At 31.6% G+C, this 15,897-nt stretch overlaps 1 long non-coding RNA gene across 1 annotated transcript; it reads left to right on the top strand.

Moving 5' to 3' along the window:
• Positions 1-2,667: 2,667 nt before the first annotated feature.
• LOC143076875 (uncharacterized) lies at positions 2,668-4,028 on the top strand. Its single transcript, XR_012978819.1, has 2 exons — positions 2,668-2,965; positions 3,736-4,028. It is a non-coding gene; the product is annotated as an uncharacterized LOC143076875 (long non-coding RNA).
• Positions 4,029-15,897: the final 11,869 nt, after the last annotated feature.

The raw sequence follows: 15,897 nt of genomic DNA, 5'->3' as shown, positions 1-15,897 counted from the left end.
TATGAAATAAAATTTGTTTTACACTACAGTGTTTACATTTTTTTATAGATAAAATTATATATTCAAATATTGATGAAAACACGTGGCATAATCTCTTTTGATACAATATATACATTATAAAACTAATTAGCACTAATTTTAAATCAAAATAAGACAATAACTTTACTCAACAAAACGGACACATATATTTGACTTTGTGACTTTTAATTGATATGGATGTTCTCATATTATATAATCAAGTACTGGTAAATATATTGTAGCAAGCCATCTAGTTTAAACGTTAATTATTTACAATGTGAATAATTTTGATATCATAAGCGTTATATTTGGTATTTCGGGGTATAATAAGCTGTCGCTACAAGCTGATCGTGTGTCTGACATAATGCTTTGCTTATTGCAGTGATACATATTTATATTGGAGCACTATGTAGAAACTTTACTTTTAATTGAATATGATAAGCGTGAACAAATTTTTTTTCTTCTTCAGATTGAAAATTATGAATTCAATGCATTTTAAACTAATTGACAATACTTTTGTCAATTCGAATAACTTTTAAAGCAAATTAAAAAAAATTCTCATATTCTTGCATTTTTAACTGTTTAAGGACAATGTTTTTACATCAAGATGATGTATTATGAAAACTATTGATAAGCAATGTCTTATTTATACGTGAATATATGTTAAACAATGTACTTCATGCTTTATCAACACGTATTTTTTATTAAATGATTTAAAAACAAAATAGCTTAAAAAAACATCCGATTTATGTTATATTTTGTTGTTATACAAATATTTGTGTATACTTGCAGGGAGTAGATGTGACGAAAAGTAGTTAATATTTTCTAAATATATTTGGAAAATGAAACAAGCCAGTGTTTATGGGACGTGAATAAAATATCTAGCAAATTTCGTTTGCATTCTACATGTATTGAACTCGAAACATATGAACACAATTTTTGGTATTACAAACATGACAAAATAAAACAGACTTTTTAAAGTATACAAAGTGTCTGATCTGACAATGGTAGCTATTTTAATGATAAATGAAACAAATACAACTCTTATATATAGAGAGTTTAGTTTTTAAAATAATATTAAGTGTGTACATTGAGTCATTCTCGGAGGGAGTTTGGTAAAACATGTGCACACGTCTGGTTATTGGAATAGAGGGAAGAAAAATACTAGATGGATAGTCAAACTCATAGATTGAAAATAAACTGACAATGCCATGGCTAAAAATAAAAAGACAAACAGACAAATAATAGTTCAGAGGACACAACATAGAAAACTAAAAACTAAGCAACACGAACCCCACCGAATACTGGGGTAATCTCAGGAGCTCCGAAAGAGTTAGCATTTCCTGCTCCGCATGTGGTACCCGTTGTGTTAACTTACAAATACGGTTAATAGTCTAATTCGAATTACCTCTAGTTCGGTTATTGGAATGTATATGGAGAAAAAACGACAAGAAGCAATTTCTTTATACATTTTTGTATCTCCTTTAATGAATGATAATTAAAAAAGAGTAAAATCACAAAAATACTGAACTCCTAGGAAAATTCATAACGGAAAGTCCCTAATCAAACGAATGGAATATGACTGCCACATTACTGAATTGATACAGGCATTTTATTATATCGAAAATAATGGTATAATATGTTTTATACTTAGCTAAACCTCTATCTTGTATGACAGTCGCGTGAAATGATGAAATCCCTTTATATTACATGTATTAACAATAATGTTTGAACAAAAATCAAATATACCGATTTTAATATTCAGGAATTTTTTTTGGCGGATTTAAAAAAAAAATTTTAGTTTCAATCATGTGCCTTTTAGATTCTTTTTTCTATTTAAAGGACGAAGTGAAAGGACAAAATAATCATTCTTAAATATGTTCAGTCATCAGATCAGTCATTTGTTTAAAATGGGTTATACGTTTGGTAACTATCTTTGAGACTATGGATGTTGGTGAGAAGTGGGCAGAAGCGGTACTCCGCAATACAAAATTGATAGGTGAGCTGCTCTTAATCGGGTCTTTACAGATTTAATGATATTGTAATGGGGGGGGGGGGGGGGGGTAAGAGCAACTAAAATAATTATAATCGAACGGGCGAAAGGTCAACGCAGGAGAAAAATTAACGCTGGTTCCGATGATTTTATTGAGGATAGAAAAATAACATGAAATAGTTTTTCTCCAAATTGCGCCGATTGTACGCTTTATTTAAATTCTTTAACTGCACTTTCATTACAAGAATTTCCTATTATACAGAATGTAACCTGTCGAAAAAAAAATTATACTCCGGAGTCAAAAGTCAGTAGTATGAAAATAGTATATTCTGTGACGCTAATGTATTTATTCAGCCTACTGATTATGAACTAAATCTACGCCATCTTCTTATCAAGTTAAAACTCCTAGAACATTTTGATTCCTTATGCACGCCAAAAAAATATAAGACTTTGAGGGTACATTTTACCAGAACCTTTTTGTCAGTTTTCCCATCTTAAGTGAATTTACAACTGTCAAAGAAGATTTGTTGTTTGAATTTGTTATGGAATGGCATTTTGCGACTCGATTAGTAATTCTTTATTCTTGTTGCCTGTTAATATTTCCCTGTATACTATATTTGTTAGCATCTCGATATTCTCTAATCATTTGTTGTTTCTTTTTTCTCTATTGGTTTTTTTTCCTTCAATTTGGACTTTTGTTAATTATCATCTATTCTGTAAATCCCAATTAAATAGAGAAAAAATATCAAATAAATTGCCCCATTTAATCCCGAATATGTTTATCAAAATCGATTACACGAGTTACCTTTAAAAGACTTAACTACAGAAAAGTTAATGAACACTTTGTAGATGTTGTAAGGTACACGAAAGGTTTTATGATCAGAATAGAAGGAATGGATGTTGTGGTATCCACCTAGACGATAACAGCTACCAGTATGTCGATCAGATGTACAAGTAAGTACATGTTTTTCAAACACACCCTTAATTTCCTATTTTTAATATACAATGTTTACCTAACATATTCAAATCACAGCGTTGTCAATAAGACTAATTACTGAAATACTAAGTAAATACAAAAATAATGTCTGTATCATGAATTAAATTTAAAGACTGATACTAGCGATACAATAAATATTTATGCATAGCAATTTAAAACAGTTGGTGGCATAAAAGCTAGCATAAGGATTAGTCGTGCTGTGTGTTGGTTAAAGTTATAAAGTATAGTATGCTGTAAGATAAAATGTATCTATAATCTAAATCACTCAAAAATTTGTAGAATAAATTATCATGAATTGCAAACATCATTTTTTCTTAGAAACTCACATACTTACTAATTTTTGTGTAGTTTTTTAAGAATCCCCTTTCACTTTAGAAATGTTTACAGTTTTCTGCACCGACCATATCATAGCAGCTCTTTTTACGTGGTTTGTATTATACCGCGTTATGTCTTTAGAATGTTTCCAGCGATACTGTTAACGATGGTTAATTAAACCTTCAAAAATGGCTCTGTTTAACTCCTACCTTGTCCTCCCAACTCCACAATAATAGTCTTGTATTGTAGTCTCTAGCATACTTAAACATCAATCCGGGATCCGGGGATAAGGAACTATCTTAGCGTACAGTTTAGTTTCTATTCTTACCTTTTTACTAACGCACACACATTGTGCTTGTTATATAATAAACAACCAGCATTGATATTACATGTTATTTCTATTCATTTGCAGATAGTCCCGAATCGTGCGATTATAAAAATTGCAATCGTGACAAGCAGTTCTTGGAATGTTTGAGAAGTGCGAATTTCCCACGGACCTTTTTACCTGGAGTTAAAAACTTCAACAAATGTTGATAAATATGAACAATCAGATTTAACACACAGAGTGTTTTCTCATATAATCACTGCAAAAAAATCTATAAAGTTGTCATGCTTTGTTTCAAATGTTTAAAAAAAGAAAAATAGATATACATTTTGATGTTTACGGATAATTCATCATGAATAAAATGAAATCTGTCAGACGTATATCCCATTGTTGAATTTATGGAAATTCCCTCAAAGTCATTCTGTCGTTAGATAGCACAAATTTATTTTTTTAATCCCATAGGTATATCTATTTTATACAACGACCTTCATAATATTGTAAAGTCTTAGGGTGTTGTTTGTTGCTGTATATCATATTTGTTTGCCGTTCCCTTTTTTAACACGAGTTAGTTTATTATTTTTTTTCCATTTAGATTGTCTTATTTTTTGAACCTTTATATCTTGTCTTACAGTATGTTATTTTTTTCCAATTTATGAAGGTCTATGATGGTATATAGTTAAATACTTATATGTCATTTGGTCTCTATTGGAAAATTTGTCTGATTGTCAATCAAACCATATTTCTTCCTAGTCTTATATTAGATCACTTGCTTTGGTATTCCAATTGCTACATTTTTTTATTTTTTTTTCCATACACTGTCCATTTGTAAATATAATTTACAAATTACTGTTGATGAATGGTTTGGTGTATTGATGTTTTTTCACAAACACAATCTTTACTCCGCATTTGATTACGTTCAATTCCCTTTCGCATTGAGCTCATCTGGCTCAAATGGCCAAAGGACCTCCCTCATCACTTGATGTCCGTCTTCCGTCGTCGTTTACTTTAACAAAGTCTTCTTCTCTGAAACTACTGATCAAGTTTTTTAAAAATTAGCTTCAATCATCATTGTATCTCATTACGATACGGAGCTATTAGTTTCAGTCGACATACATGCCATCTTGAAATAATAACTTATCACAAACAGATTCTGATTGGTTGCTTCGTGATGCAGATGAAATACAGCAACAGCTATTAGCTTAAAAGAGATAAAGAATTACAGACTTGTCTCGTCTCTGTCTTGTCTGGAAAAAAGAGAAATACTTTTTCGGCCCCTAATTTCTAAACTGTTGCGACCATAACCCCCAAACTCAATCCCAACCTTCCTTATGTAGTTATAAACCTTGTGCTCAAATTTCATATATTTCTATTTACTTATATATAAAAGTTATTGTTTGGAAACAAAATGTCTTCAAATGACGACGTATATCGTCAAATCAATAACAGATTTTTACTTTGAAAATCATGTTCAAAAAAAATAAAAAAATCGATGTGCTTTGAACTATTTGGAAATAAGTATGGCGTTCATTATCACTGAACTAGTATATATTTGTTGAGGGGCCAGCTGAAGAACGGCTCCGGGTGCGGAAATGTCTGGCTGCATTGAAGACCTGTTGTTGACCCTCTGCTGTTGTCTGTTCTATGGTCGGGTTGTTGTCTCTTGACACATTTCTCATTTCCATTTTCAATTTATTTATAATGGTAATTGAATCTTCGATTCAGTTTAAAAGTGAAGAATTCTTATAAAGGCGTGAAAATTTTGAGTTATAGCTTCAAGAAGTCAAACCTATCAATAACATTGACAGCAAAACATAGGTCGAAGTCAGAATCATACCTTCTTAATACTGATATAGGTCAACAACTGATTTTTCAATGCTGAACCACAGCAGCAAATGGTCGCTTTGAAAACACATCTGGGAATTCCAATATGATTTTTTCAGCGTTTCTTTTTCTATATATAAAAAAGAAGATGTGGTATGATTGCCAATGAGACAACTATCCACAAAAGACCAAAATGATACAGACATTAACAACTATAGGTCACCGTACGGCCTTCAACAATGAGCAAAGCCCATACCGCATAGTCAGCTATAAAAGGCCCCGATAAGACAATTTAAAACAATTCAAACGAGAAAACTAACGGCCTTATTATATTATTAAAAAAATTATATTTTATTGCAACCAACTACCTCGAGGGGTATGCAAGTCAAACTTACCTGTAGCAATATCGTTATGTGGAAGTGATTGTATACATAAAAACAGATGGTAAGAGTTTGCGGTATATCCTTGATGGTTGATACTTGTGTGAGGACTTTCTTGGAGACATGTTGATTCATTTGAAGCTAGTACACCAGAGTGGGTTAATCATGTGATCAGAAAAAAAACAAAGACCCTGTTATTGTTTTTCACAGTTATCCGGAACACTCTTCAGTCAAAGTTATAACACATTTGCGTAAGACGAAAGGTAGTATTACGCTGTACATCCATTTCACCTCTTTTATTCCTTGCAAAACTAATCAATAAATTGTCATGTCAAACATCCATAATAAACAAGTTCTTATCAACATGCTTTGTGGTTAGCTGACTAGCTTATGGATAATGACTTTAGATGTAAGAATGAACTATTGATGCAGATCTTCTTAATGCACAAATGCAATTGGTGAAGATGTGGATTTATTGATGTTACTTAGTCAACATCGTAATAAGCGGTGCAAAGGAATTATTTTAAAATCTGATAAAATGGTAATCAACAAAAAATTAAAATATGGAACATACAACAGACAAAAAGATTACTTGGGGACAATGTTTGCAATTTGTTGCCTTGTTGCATTCTATAACAGATTGTGACTCAACATCTAGTCTACTTGGAATAGGAAAAGGAATTGCTTTGAAAAATGCTCAATCAAGAATATCTAAAAATGTAAGGTCAAGTTTTCATGAATGACATATCAAATAATACACATATCATCAAAGCATGAGAAGAAACGCGTTCATGTCTATATGGCGGACTTCCTCTCTAAATATTCTTTCGCTGGAGAAAATTCACATCCAGAGTAATTACTTGAAACACAGGTGAAAAGTTTACCACTAAAAGAGGGGCGAAAGATACAAGAGGAACAGTCAAACTCATATATCTGATTCAGGGCAATCCAATAATTCGAGTGAATAATCAGTGCCGAAAATGAATGTCAGAAGAAGTTAGAAATCAAATGTAAAAAACGTTGTCTAATGTTGATGGATCTTCCTACTGCACCTATTAAACTTCACATTATTAGATGCAACAATTGTAAGCAAAACTGCGACGCCAAATGCTGTGTCTGTAGAAGAATTAGTTTTCAGTGTTCTGGGTGAATGTCGTGGTCTGAATTGTTCTAATGCTGTTCTCATTGCTGATTATGACTTAACTGCGCATTAGATATTTGTTCTATACAGTCAAACTATCGAATAAAATGAAAAGCAATGTTTCTATGTATTTTCTCATTTACATTTTTAAGTATTATTTAGTCAATTAGACTTTTAACTCAAATTATGGTCAACAAATCTTTGATCTTCGCTAAACATATCTTGTTGACTTCCATAGTATTGAGATTTTTTATGTAAAGAATACATATTGATTTTTTTAAACATCTTCATTGATTTCTAAAAAAACTCTAAATTTTATCATTTTTTTCAGTTTTTGACGATTTTTTTTTCACCCAAAATCATTACTTTCATATTTGTTTTATAATATGAAAAATGATCTAATTATCATTATATTAAGATTAGAAATTTTCTATTTTGGAGTGATTTAATAGACTATATGTATAATGTGTTTCATTGACAAACCAGCATCAAAGACAAACCAAGATCCTGTTTCTCCATATGACTTCTATTTCAACTGAATATGCACATGCACAAGGTTCAAAGTTACATTTTGAATATACTTCCTCAATGGAATTTCGTACATGCTACATAGGACTACAATTTGGCGTTAACTGAATACTTCGCCTGCTAAATACAGGTAAGAACACAATAATACCTTCCGATTGTTATAATTAGTTATCAAAGGTGTAGTTATCACATTATTTATCTTTAAATCTATTTCGATGTCGTTTGTAAATTTTGGGCAAGCTGTATTATCCAAACTTTTACTAGTATATCAAAAAGATTCCTGTACCTTTTCTATATTAAATGTTTTGTGAGTTTCAATAATTTATTTTTTCCTCTTTTCATTTCATAATCTCAATCATGTCAATACCCCTTAATGTCTACTGTTCTTGACTATTTTTAAAGCCACGTAGCTATAGCAATCCTTTAATTCTCGTTTTTCCAATACTGTCCCCGGAGCTTCTTCTATAAGTTGCTATACTTTCGTCATAACTCAACAACTAGGAGTCTTCTATTAATATCCCAAAGACTCGTTGCCTCACTAAATTATAAAAAATACATTTGTAATCTAGCTCTAATAAATGAATGAAAAATAAATTGACAAACTATCACAAAAAAAAACAATGGCAAGCTTCGAGTGTTTTTATTTTAACGTAAAATCTGCACATGCGCAAACTCCAAGGTTAATTTTCAAATACACATCCTGGTTTGAATTACGTATCTAGATATTAAGGAAAACAATTTGACGTAAACTGAAATTTTGACATGCTAATAAGGTAAGAAATAATTTTAAAAAAGCAAAACGACTTATAACATACATTGTATACAGCAATATTAAGTTTTTGTTATGTTTTTGTTTATTGAAGAGAGTTGGAAGATACCAGAGGGACATTAAAATTATCAGATTCAGATCGATCTGTAATAATCAATATTTCTCTCGTCTTTCTATTTTCCTTTCCTTAATGTTACGAGTCGTGTTTTACAATGATAGAAATATGTTATGTATGCATTGGCCTAAGTCTTTAATTTGTTCTTAATCCAACCTTTCACATACAAATGATCAACCCACATATTTGTTTAAACAATTGTTGTGTATCGATAAGTATATTTATCATGTTTATAAATATTTAAATGTAATCGTTATCAGTAATTTAAAACACGGTATGGACATATGCATGGTATGTGGATAACTGTTTTTAAATTAATATATAATGCGCTTTGTGGTTTAACCTTTTGGAATAAATGAAACATGTTTAGGATAATTTTGTTCTGTGCAATTTCTCAACAACGCTATCGTTCATACACTTTTACTGAATGATCATCTTCTTCCAAAAACGCACAATGATTCAATTACACTATAGATTACATTGATTTCCAATAAAAGTGCATACATGTATTTTTTTTTGTCTTTAAATATTAAATTTGTCTCGAGGGCGCATTAGACATAATTACTCATATAAATCTTCCACACTTATATTTATAATTTTTGTTAAGTACATGCAACTAATTCGTGCTACTGGGCAATAATTTGAAAATATATGTAAATTTAAAAGCGCATAGGAAGACAAGCCAACCGATGATTTCACATTGTTATTAAAAAGAAAAACACTTATCGTACGCTAGTATATCGGTACCACCTTCAAATTAACTATAACCAGATAACTTTGAGCCAAATATATTACTAATTCTTTCTTCCCTAATCGAACTGATTAATTGTTTGCCTGTTGTTTTGTTTTGTTTTATTGTTTTTTTTATTCGCATAGTTTTTTTTTTATTTTGATGCGACCTACTCTATTTATTTTTGTTTAATCCTGTCTGCTATCTTGTGTATTTGGCCTGTATGTATTTATGTAAGTTGAGGTGTTTATAAATAATGAGCAATTTCGTTTAATATTTGGGAGGTTTGGGCTAACCATTTAACCAGATTCAACCAACAGTTTTTTTTAAATTGCATGTAGCAAGTCAAAAATATGGCAGTTGTCATTAAATAGTTCTTTACTATGTATGTAGGCGTAATTTTTTTTGCACTTTGGTGTATAAGCTATTCCTTTGTTTTACTCTTATATATATAGTTGATGTGTTATCTCTCGATCGATATATGATTTTTGAACACTGGTGACTACTGTTGTCTTCATCTATACTGTCTATATTCCTATACATCTATATTCTAAGAGTAGCCGATTCTATACAAACAAAATCTAGCATTACTTTCCAAGATACACCGTCTATTAATAAATAGTTGCTTATGTAATCACTAGTCAACAATGAGGTTGTGAGATAGAACCCGATCGTACGGAGAAATTTGAACAAATATAACTGCGTTTTTGTACCCTTATCGACCTGAATAATTGTTAGTTTGTTTTTGTGTTTTTTTATTCGCGTAGGATTTTTATTGTGATGCGGCATACTCTGTTTATTTTTTTGGTAATCCTTTAAGATAACGGGTTTATATGGCTTGTATATATGTATGTATGTTAAGGTGTTTTCAGATTATTTTGTTTATGTGTTTAGCAATCTTTTTAGATTTTTTGGTTTGTCTTGTATATGCATACCAGAGTTTCATAAAACGTGTTTCAGTTAGACCAGGAAGTTCTGTATTTCATTTTTCCTTCTTTACTGTCCATAATAATATTACACACCGCAGTCAAAATAGGTGTTCATAAAGCTGTGTATATAATGTTTTGCCTTGACTCTGCATAATACTTAAAGCATTTTGATTTGGGATTTTATATACTTAACAATGACTAGCCATTAGACTTTCAGGCTTATTGCGATATCTGATCACACACTGGCTTGGTTTCATCTTTATCCGGTACATACTGACAAAAAATATTCTGTCAAAGCACTTAAGTCATTTTCCTAATTATGTCACCCTCAATGTAGTGTTAACCATCATGTGCAGATTTGCAAACTCAACGACATTTTTTTTTAATAATAACTGGCGTGTCTAAAGTTGCAATATGACTTTGGAATTTTTCAAATTGCCGCCGTTATGGAAACATAAAATGTCAAAAACTACATAATGCTCCAAACTTAGTGAATCTATACAAACAGTTTATCTGCCATAAGGAGATCATTATTTTGAAATCGAAAATTTTAAAATGACTGCATGTACTTTTTTCACTAGAGGGACGAACGGGACGTCCTCAATTACTTAAAATGTCAAATTTATTTTTCATTTGTCTTTGAACTTTGATTTCAATTATACATGTGTGTATTGCACATGTCATACCAGTGAAAAACATGTATATGTATTTTAAAACATTATTGTGACGTCGTTCTATTGTTGTACCTGTTTCTAATTTCAGTGATTAGACTATCATTTACCTGAAACATGTGTAAGAAACCATTATGTTACCTTTAGCTGTCCAATATTTTAAAGAATAGCACTCCTCTGTCTTAAAAATATTGAACAGATGAAGGAAGCATAACTGATTCTTACAGGTAAATGATAGTCCAATCACTGGAAAAAACTATTCATTTCGCCAACTGTTTTCATTAAGTGCATTAGGAAAACATACTGAGCCCGAAAAGTTAAGCAACACTTTTTTCTTTTTTTTTGTCTTGCAAAAACATATTTAAACATCATTTATATAATCCTTATTTGACCTGTACAAACAGTCGTACTTTTTCCTGGTGATTAATTTCGCGCCATTTCAGCTTTGCACGTGTAATTCATGTTTTTCCTTCTGTACCTGTACTCTTAAAACGATATTGAAAATTTCCTTTTCACTTACGTTCAGAAACACACCATTGGTAAGAAAAACACATACACCTTTGAAAAAATTATATGTTATTATGATTTTGTTATAAAATGAAATTTTACTTTTTTGTTCTTACCTTTTTTGGTTCAGTATACTTCCAACGTCTTTATCTATTTTGGAACACACACACCACAGGCAAATATATTCAAGGAGCATATTCAGGGTTGTTCTTTTGATACGCATAACCTGAGTCTTAATTTACATGTGGCAACACATGTTGACAATGTTTACATTGCGATAAGACGTGTCACGGTACTTGTCTATCCCAAATTCATGTATTTGGTTTTGATGTTATATATATATATGTTATATTTGTTATTCTCGTGGGATTTTGTCTATATGTGTTACATTTTAGTGTTATGTCGTTGTTCTCCTCTTATATTTAATGCGTTTCCCTCGGTTTTAGTTATCCCGATTTTGTTTTTTGTCCATGGATTTATGAGTTTTGAACAGCGGTATACTACTGTTGCCTTTATTTACCTTCCGCTGTACTTTCTTTTTTGTTGTTGTTTAAGTTGAATTACTGTTTAAAAGGTGCAACATGTAGGATTAATTTCAATATAAAGAAAGGATATTCACAAAACAATTTTCACAGTTACTGAAAATAAATCTTTTTATTTGATTGATTTTTTATTTCTTTTACGTGATAAGCCCTAGTCCCACTGGACCACGATTGCATCATGCTCACCGCGATCTAGAATAAATTCAGATCGTAGTGAGTTCGCGATATGAGCGGCAAAATTTTTTAATTTTCGTTGATTTAACGATGCTACTACGTCCTCATTACGTTCTCATCGCTCTTATTCTGCTACCTTACTACGCCTTTCTGGATATTTCTACGATCATAATGTTCTCAATACGACCATACCACCAGTTATCCGAATGCAACACGATCTTACCACGCTTTTACTGTGTTAAAAGCAAGTTCTTATCACGATTATACTACGTTCATACTGCGTATTACTATGTTCTCAGCAATAACGTCAATATCGAGTTTTATATCAATACAGTTCCAATCCTTATTTTTCTGATTAAAACGTAAATTTCTCGGAAAACAAAAATAATACAGTCATGCCACCAAAATCTACAACAACAAATAGACGTGCTTTCTGACAGTTATGAATCCTAAACAAGCAGAGATGTTGGGCCGACCAATCCTTCCTAAATTACAACTCAATTTAATCTAATTAAAAACCGATCTCTCGTCGCTTTTTCCCGTTTTCTAGTATGCCACTTCGAGGTCACATTTGAGTTGAAGTAGAAGTTATGAATTTATAATGATATGCTAATGAATTGACGACCTATCAATGAACCAATCAGAAAGGTTTATGAATTATTTCGACTGACGATTTCTTCGCAAATAAAATTTACATCCCTTTACCTCACGATAAACTTTCATTTTTTTCATTTTTAGCCATGGCGTTGTCAGTTTGTTTTAGATTTACGAGTTTGACTGTCCCTTTGGTATCTTTCGTCCCTCTTTCAAGATCGTCGAAGACTCATTTTATTGGTTGAAAAAGACGCACCTAAGAGGTCACTCACATGTGACCTCAAAGCGGGTTTCGCTTAATCACCCACGCGACATACCAGAAAACGGGAGCGATGAGAAATCGGTTTTTAATTAGATTGAACTAAATTAAACCTCAATTGACGATATTTCAGTTAACGACAGCATTGATGACACAGATGTGTAAATATATAAAGGAAGACGTGGTATATGTGCTAATGAGACAACTCTCCATCCGAGTTATAATTTATAAAAGAAACCATTATAGGCCAATGTACGGCCTTCAACACGAAGCCTTTGCTCACACCGAACAGCAAGCTTTAAAAGGCCCCAAAAATTACTAGACGTGTAAAACCATACAAACGAAAAAACAACGGTACCGTCTGATAAATATAAAAACGAGCAGCTTGGTTGTGACGTAAGTAAAAAATAACAAGAAGTTTTAACTAAATACAAACAAACAAACAAACAAAACCTGGAGAGATTTAATACATGTTATGTTATGTGAAAATGACAATAAGAATGATTTTGGAACTATGAACGTAGTCAGGTGGTAAGAAGAGCGTGATTAGGACGGCAAGTACTATGGTCGTGAACAGCGTGGTATAGTCGTAGTTAATGCGTAGTTTGGTCGCGGTGAGAACATGATGGTCGTAGTGAGGTGGTAATAACGTCGCTGTACGATGGTACAGAGACCTTTGTGATATTACTCCGATCTTATTGCCTTCTCACTACGCTTTTACAACGACCTGATTTCGTCATGACCGCACAACGATTGTATTGAACATGTTCAAACCTGGCCACGCTCACCCCGATCTCATAGACCTCACCACGACCATGATACATACTTACTGCAATTTACGCGATCGTACTACGATCAGCAAAGGAGTAAGTTCGGTAAGTGCCATGTTTGGCCCCAATTATGAAGTTCATGGTTACAAGACAATAATTGTTTTAAGTTGCCTTAAAGACATGTGAGAAAGTTAAACAGAGCTGTTTTTGTCAAAGTTTAATTCTAACACGTTGATTTTTACATCCCAAAAAGGTCAAGATAAGGAATTTTTGTGAAATTTGACAAAATCAGCTGGATTTCAACCAAATAAAGGACTAGGAAACATAGAGCGCAGGCGTCGACAAGCTTAATATTCAAATAAGACATGTTAAATGTCTTCACAAACATTATTTTATAAGATCTTTGTTGTCGACGTATGCGCTCTATGTTTCCTGTCAAATAATCTTTGGAAATTTACCTATTTTCATTGATTTTTTCGTGAAAAATCAATATGAGTACAACTTGTGACGTCATAATGAATCGCAGAAACGTAAAATTTTCAACAAAATAGCTTATAGCCTATCTAGTCAATGTATTAGCCATAATTTATCGTGATATTGGTCAATAAATCTGAATTTGAAATTTACGCTAAAAAAGGGGGCCATTTTAGGACCTTATCGAACATACTCCTTTGCATTTTTTTATATATTGTAGTGCGATCATTACCTAGTGGGACTTCGGTATTAAAACAATATTTTAAGTAAGAAATAAACCTCTAACAGTCCATTTTTTGTAATATTTTTACAGAATGGACTTTTATCGGCTTTTATCCTTTACATAAATTAAGTTTTCATTTATGCAGTTGCGGTGCATGTATTTTCATTGTGGAATTTAAACTTATACATCTTTGAACTTTATATAGCAGTCATTAAAGTATGAATAATTTTCTCAAAAACAAACCACAACACTTTTTAGTTCTTATTATGAAATCATGAATTATGAAAATTACACAAAAGCGAAGGTTAGGTGTTATACTTTCCATTCATATACTTCAAAACGATATTTAAACAATATGCAATAACGTTTTGAAGGAATTTGATAAGCTATCTGAAAACATTTCTACATTTTTAAATTTCCATTTATGGATTACTTTTCCCAGACTTAACCTTTTAATCCCTTATGCAAGCATACATATAACGACTCCTTTCGACTCTTTATTCACGTATATATAGATTGTTGACTTGAACTCCTATAAGAGGTTTCTCAACATCTTACGAACGAACGAAAATCGCCCTAACTTGACGTAACTTGCCGTAACGAGAAAAGAGGGAGCAGTAATTAATCTTATAATTTTGGATTATCGGCTGTGCTCTTCTTCCCTTTGAAATGTCTTTTACATGTAAAATACGCATGCTTGATTTTTTTAAACCATTTTGAATCAAATATATATTATATTTATTTGATATCATATAATATATAATATACAATTTACTGTTCAATCAACACAGTTGAAAGTCTTATTGATCTATAAATTTAAGTGAAGAACATTTAATCAAAGGACAGTAATCGTACAAGAAGTTTTAATAAACATGATGACAACATCACTATTTAGTATATGCGAAAAAGTTAAATATAGATTCATGTATATGGATCGAAAGGGATAGGATTTTTATTTATCTTTATAGCTAGAAGCTGATTAACGGTAAAAATTCTTTCGTGGACACGACGTAAAATAAATCTAGGAGTGAACGTCTTTCGATTTTAATTTGAAAAGGAAACATCCCAATAAGTTCCGAGATAACTTCTTTGCCCCTACCACTAAAATCCAAATGATCTCTTCTTATTGATATATTGGTTTAAAAATGGTAGACTTAACAAGAAAAATAAAGGAAAATATTGAAATACATATTTTAACTTATATATTGTGTTTTTATTTTGTTATCATGGCCTTTCTTATTCTATGTGTGTATGTTTCCTCTATAGTATAATTATGACTATATACATATTCTTTTTCTTGTTTATTGTTTCCGTTAAGCTTCTATTGCATACTGTGCATATTTCCTCTATTTTTCATATTTCTCATTTTTATTTTTAGTTAGGGGTGTAATATATAAAAATATATAAACTATGTGACTACCAGATGTGTTAGGGCTTCAGCACTCATACTTTCAACAAGAACACAAAATAAAATTGAGAATGGAAATGGGGAATGTGTTAAAGGGACAACAACCAGACCAAAGAAAAAAAACAACAGCAGAAGGTCACCAACAGCTCTTCAATGTAGCGAGAATTTCCCGCACCCGGAGGCGTCCTTCAGCTGGTCCATAAACAAGAATATA

This window comes from Mytilus galloprovincialis, chromosome 5 (assembly GCF_965363235.1).
Source record: "Mytilus galloprovincialis chromosome 5, xbMytGall1.hap1.1, whole genome shotgun sequence".
Taxonomy (NCBI): Eukaryota; Metazoa; Mollusca; class Bivalvia; order Mytilida; family Mytilidae; genus Mytilus; species Mytilus galloprovincialis.
Note: the sequence above shows the minus strand (reverse complement) of the source record. Positions and strands in the feature narration are given on the sequence as shown.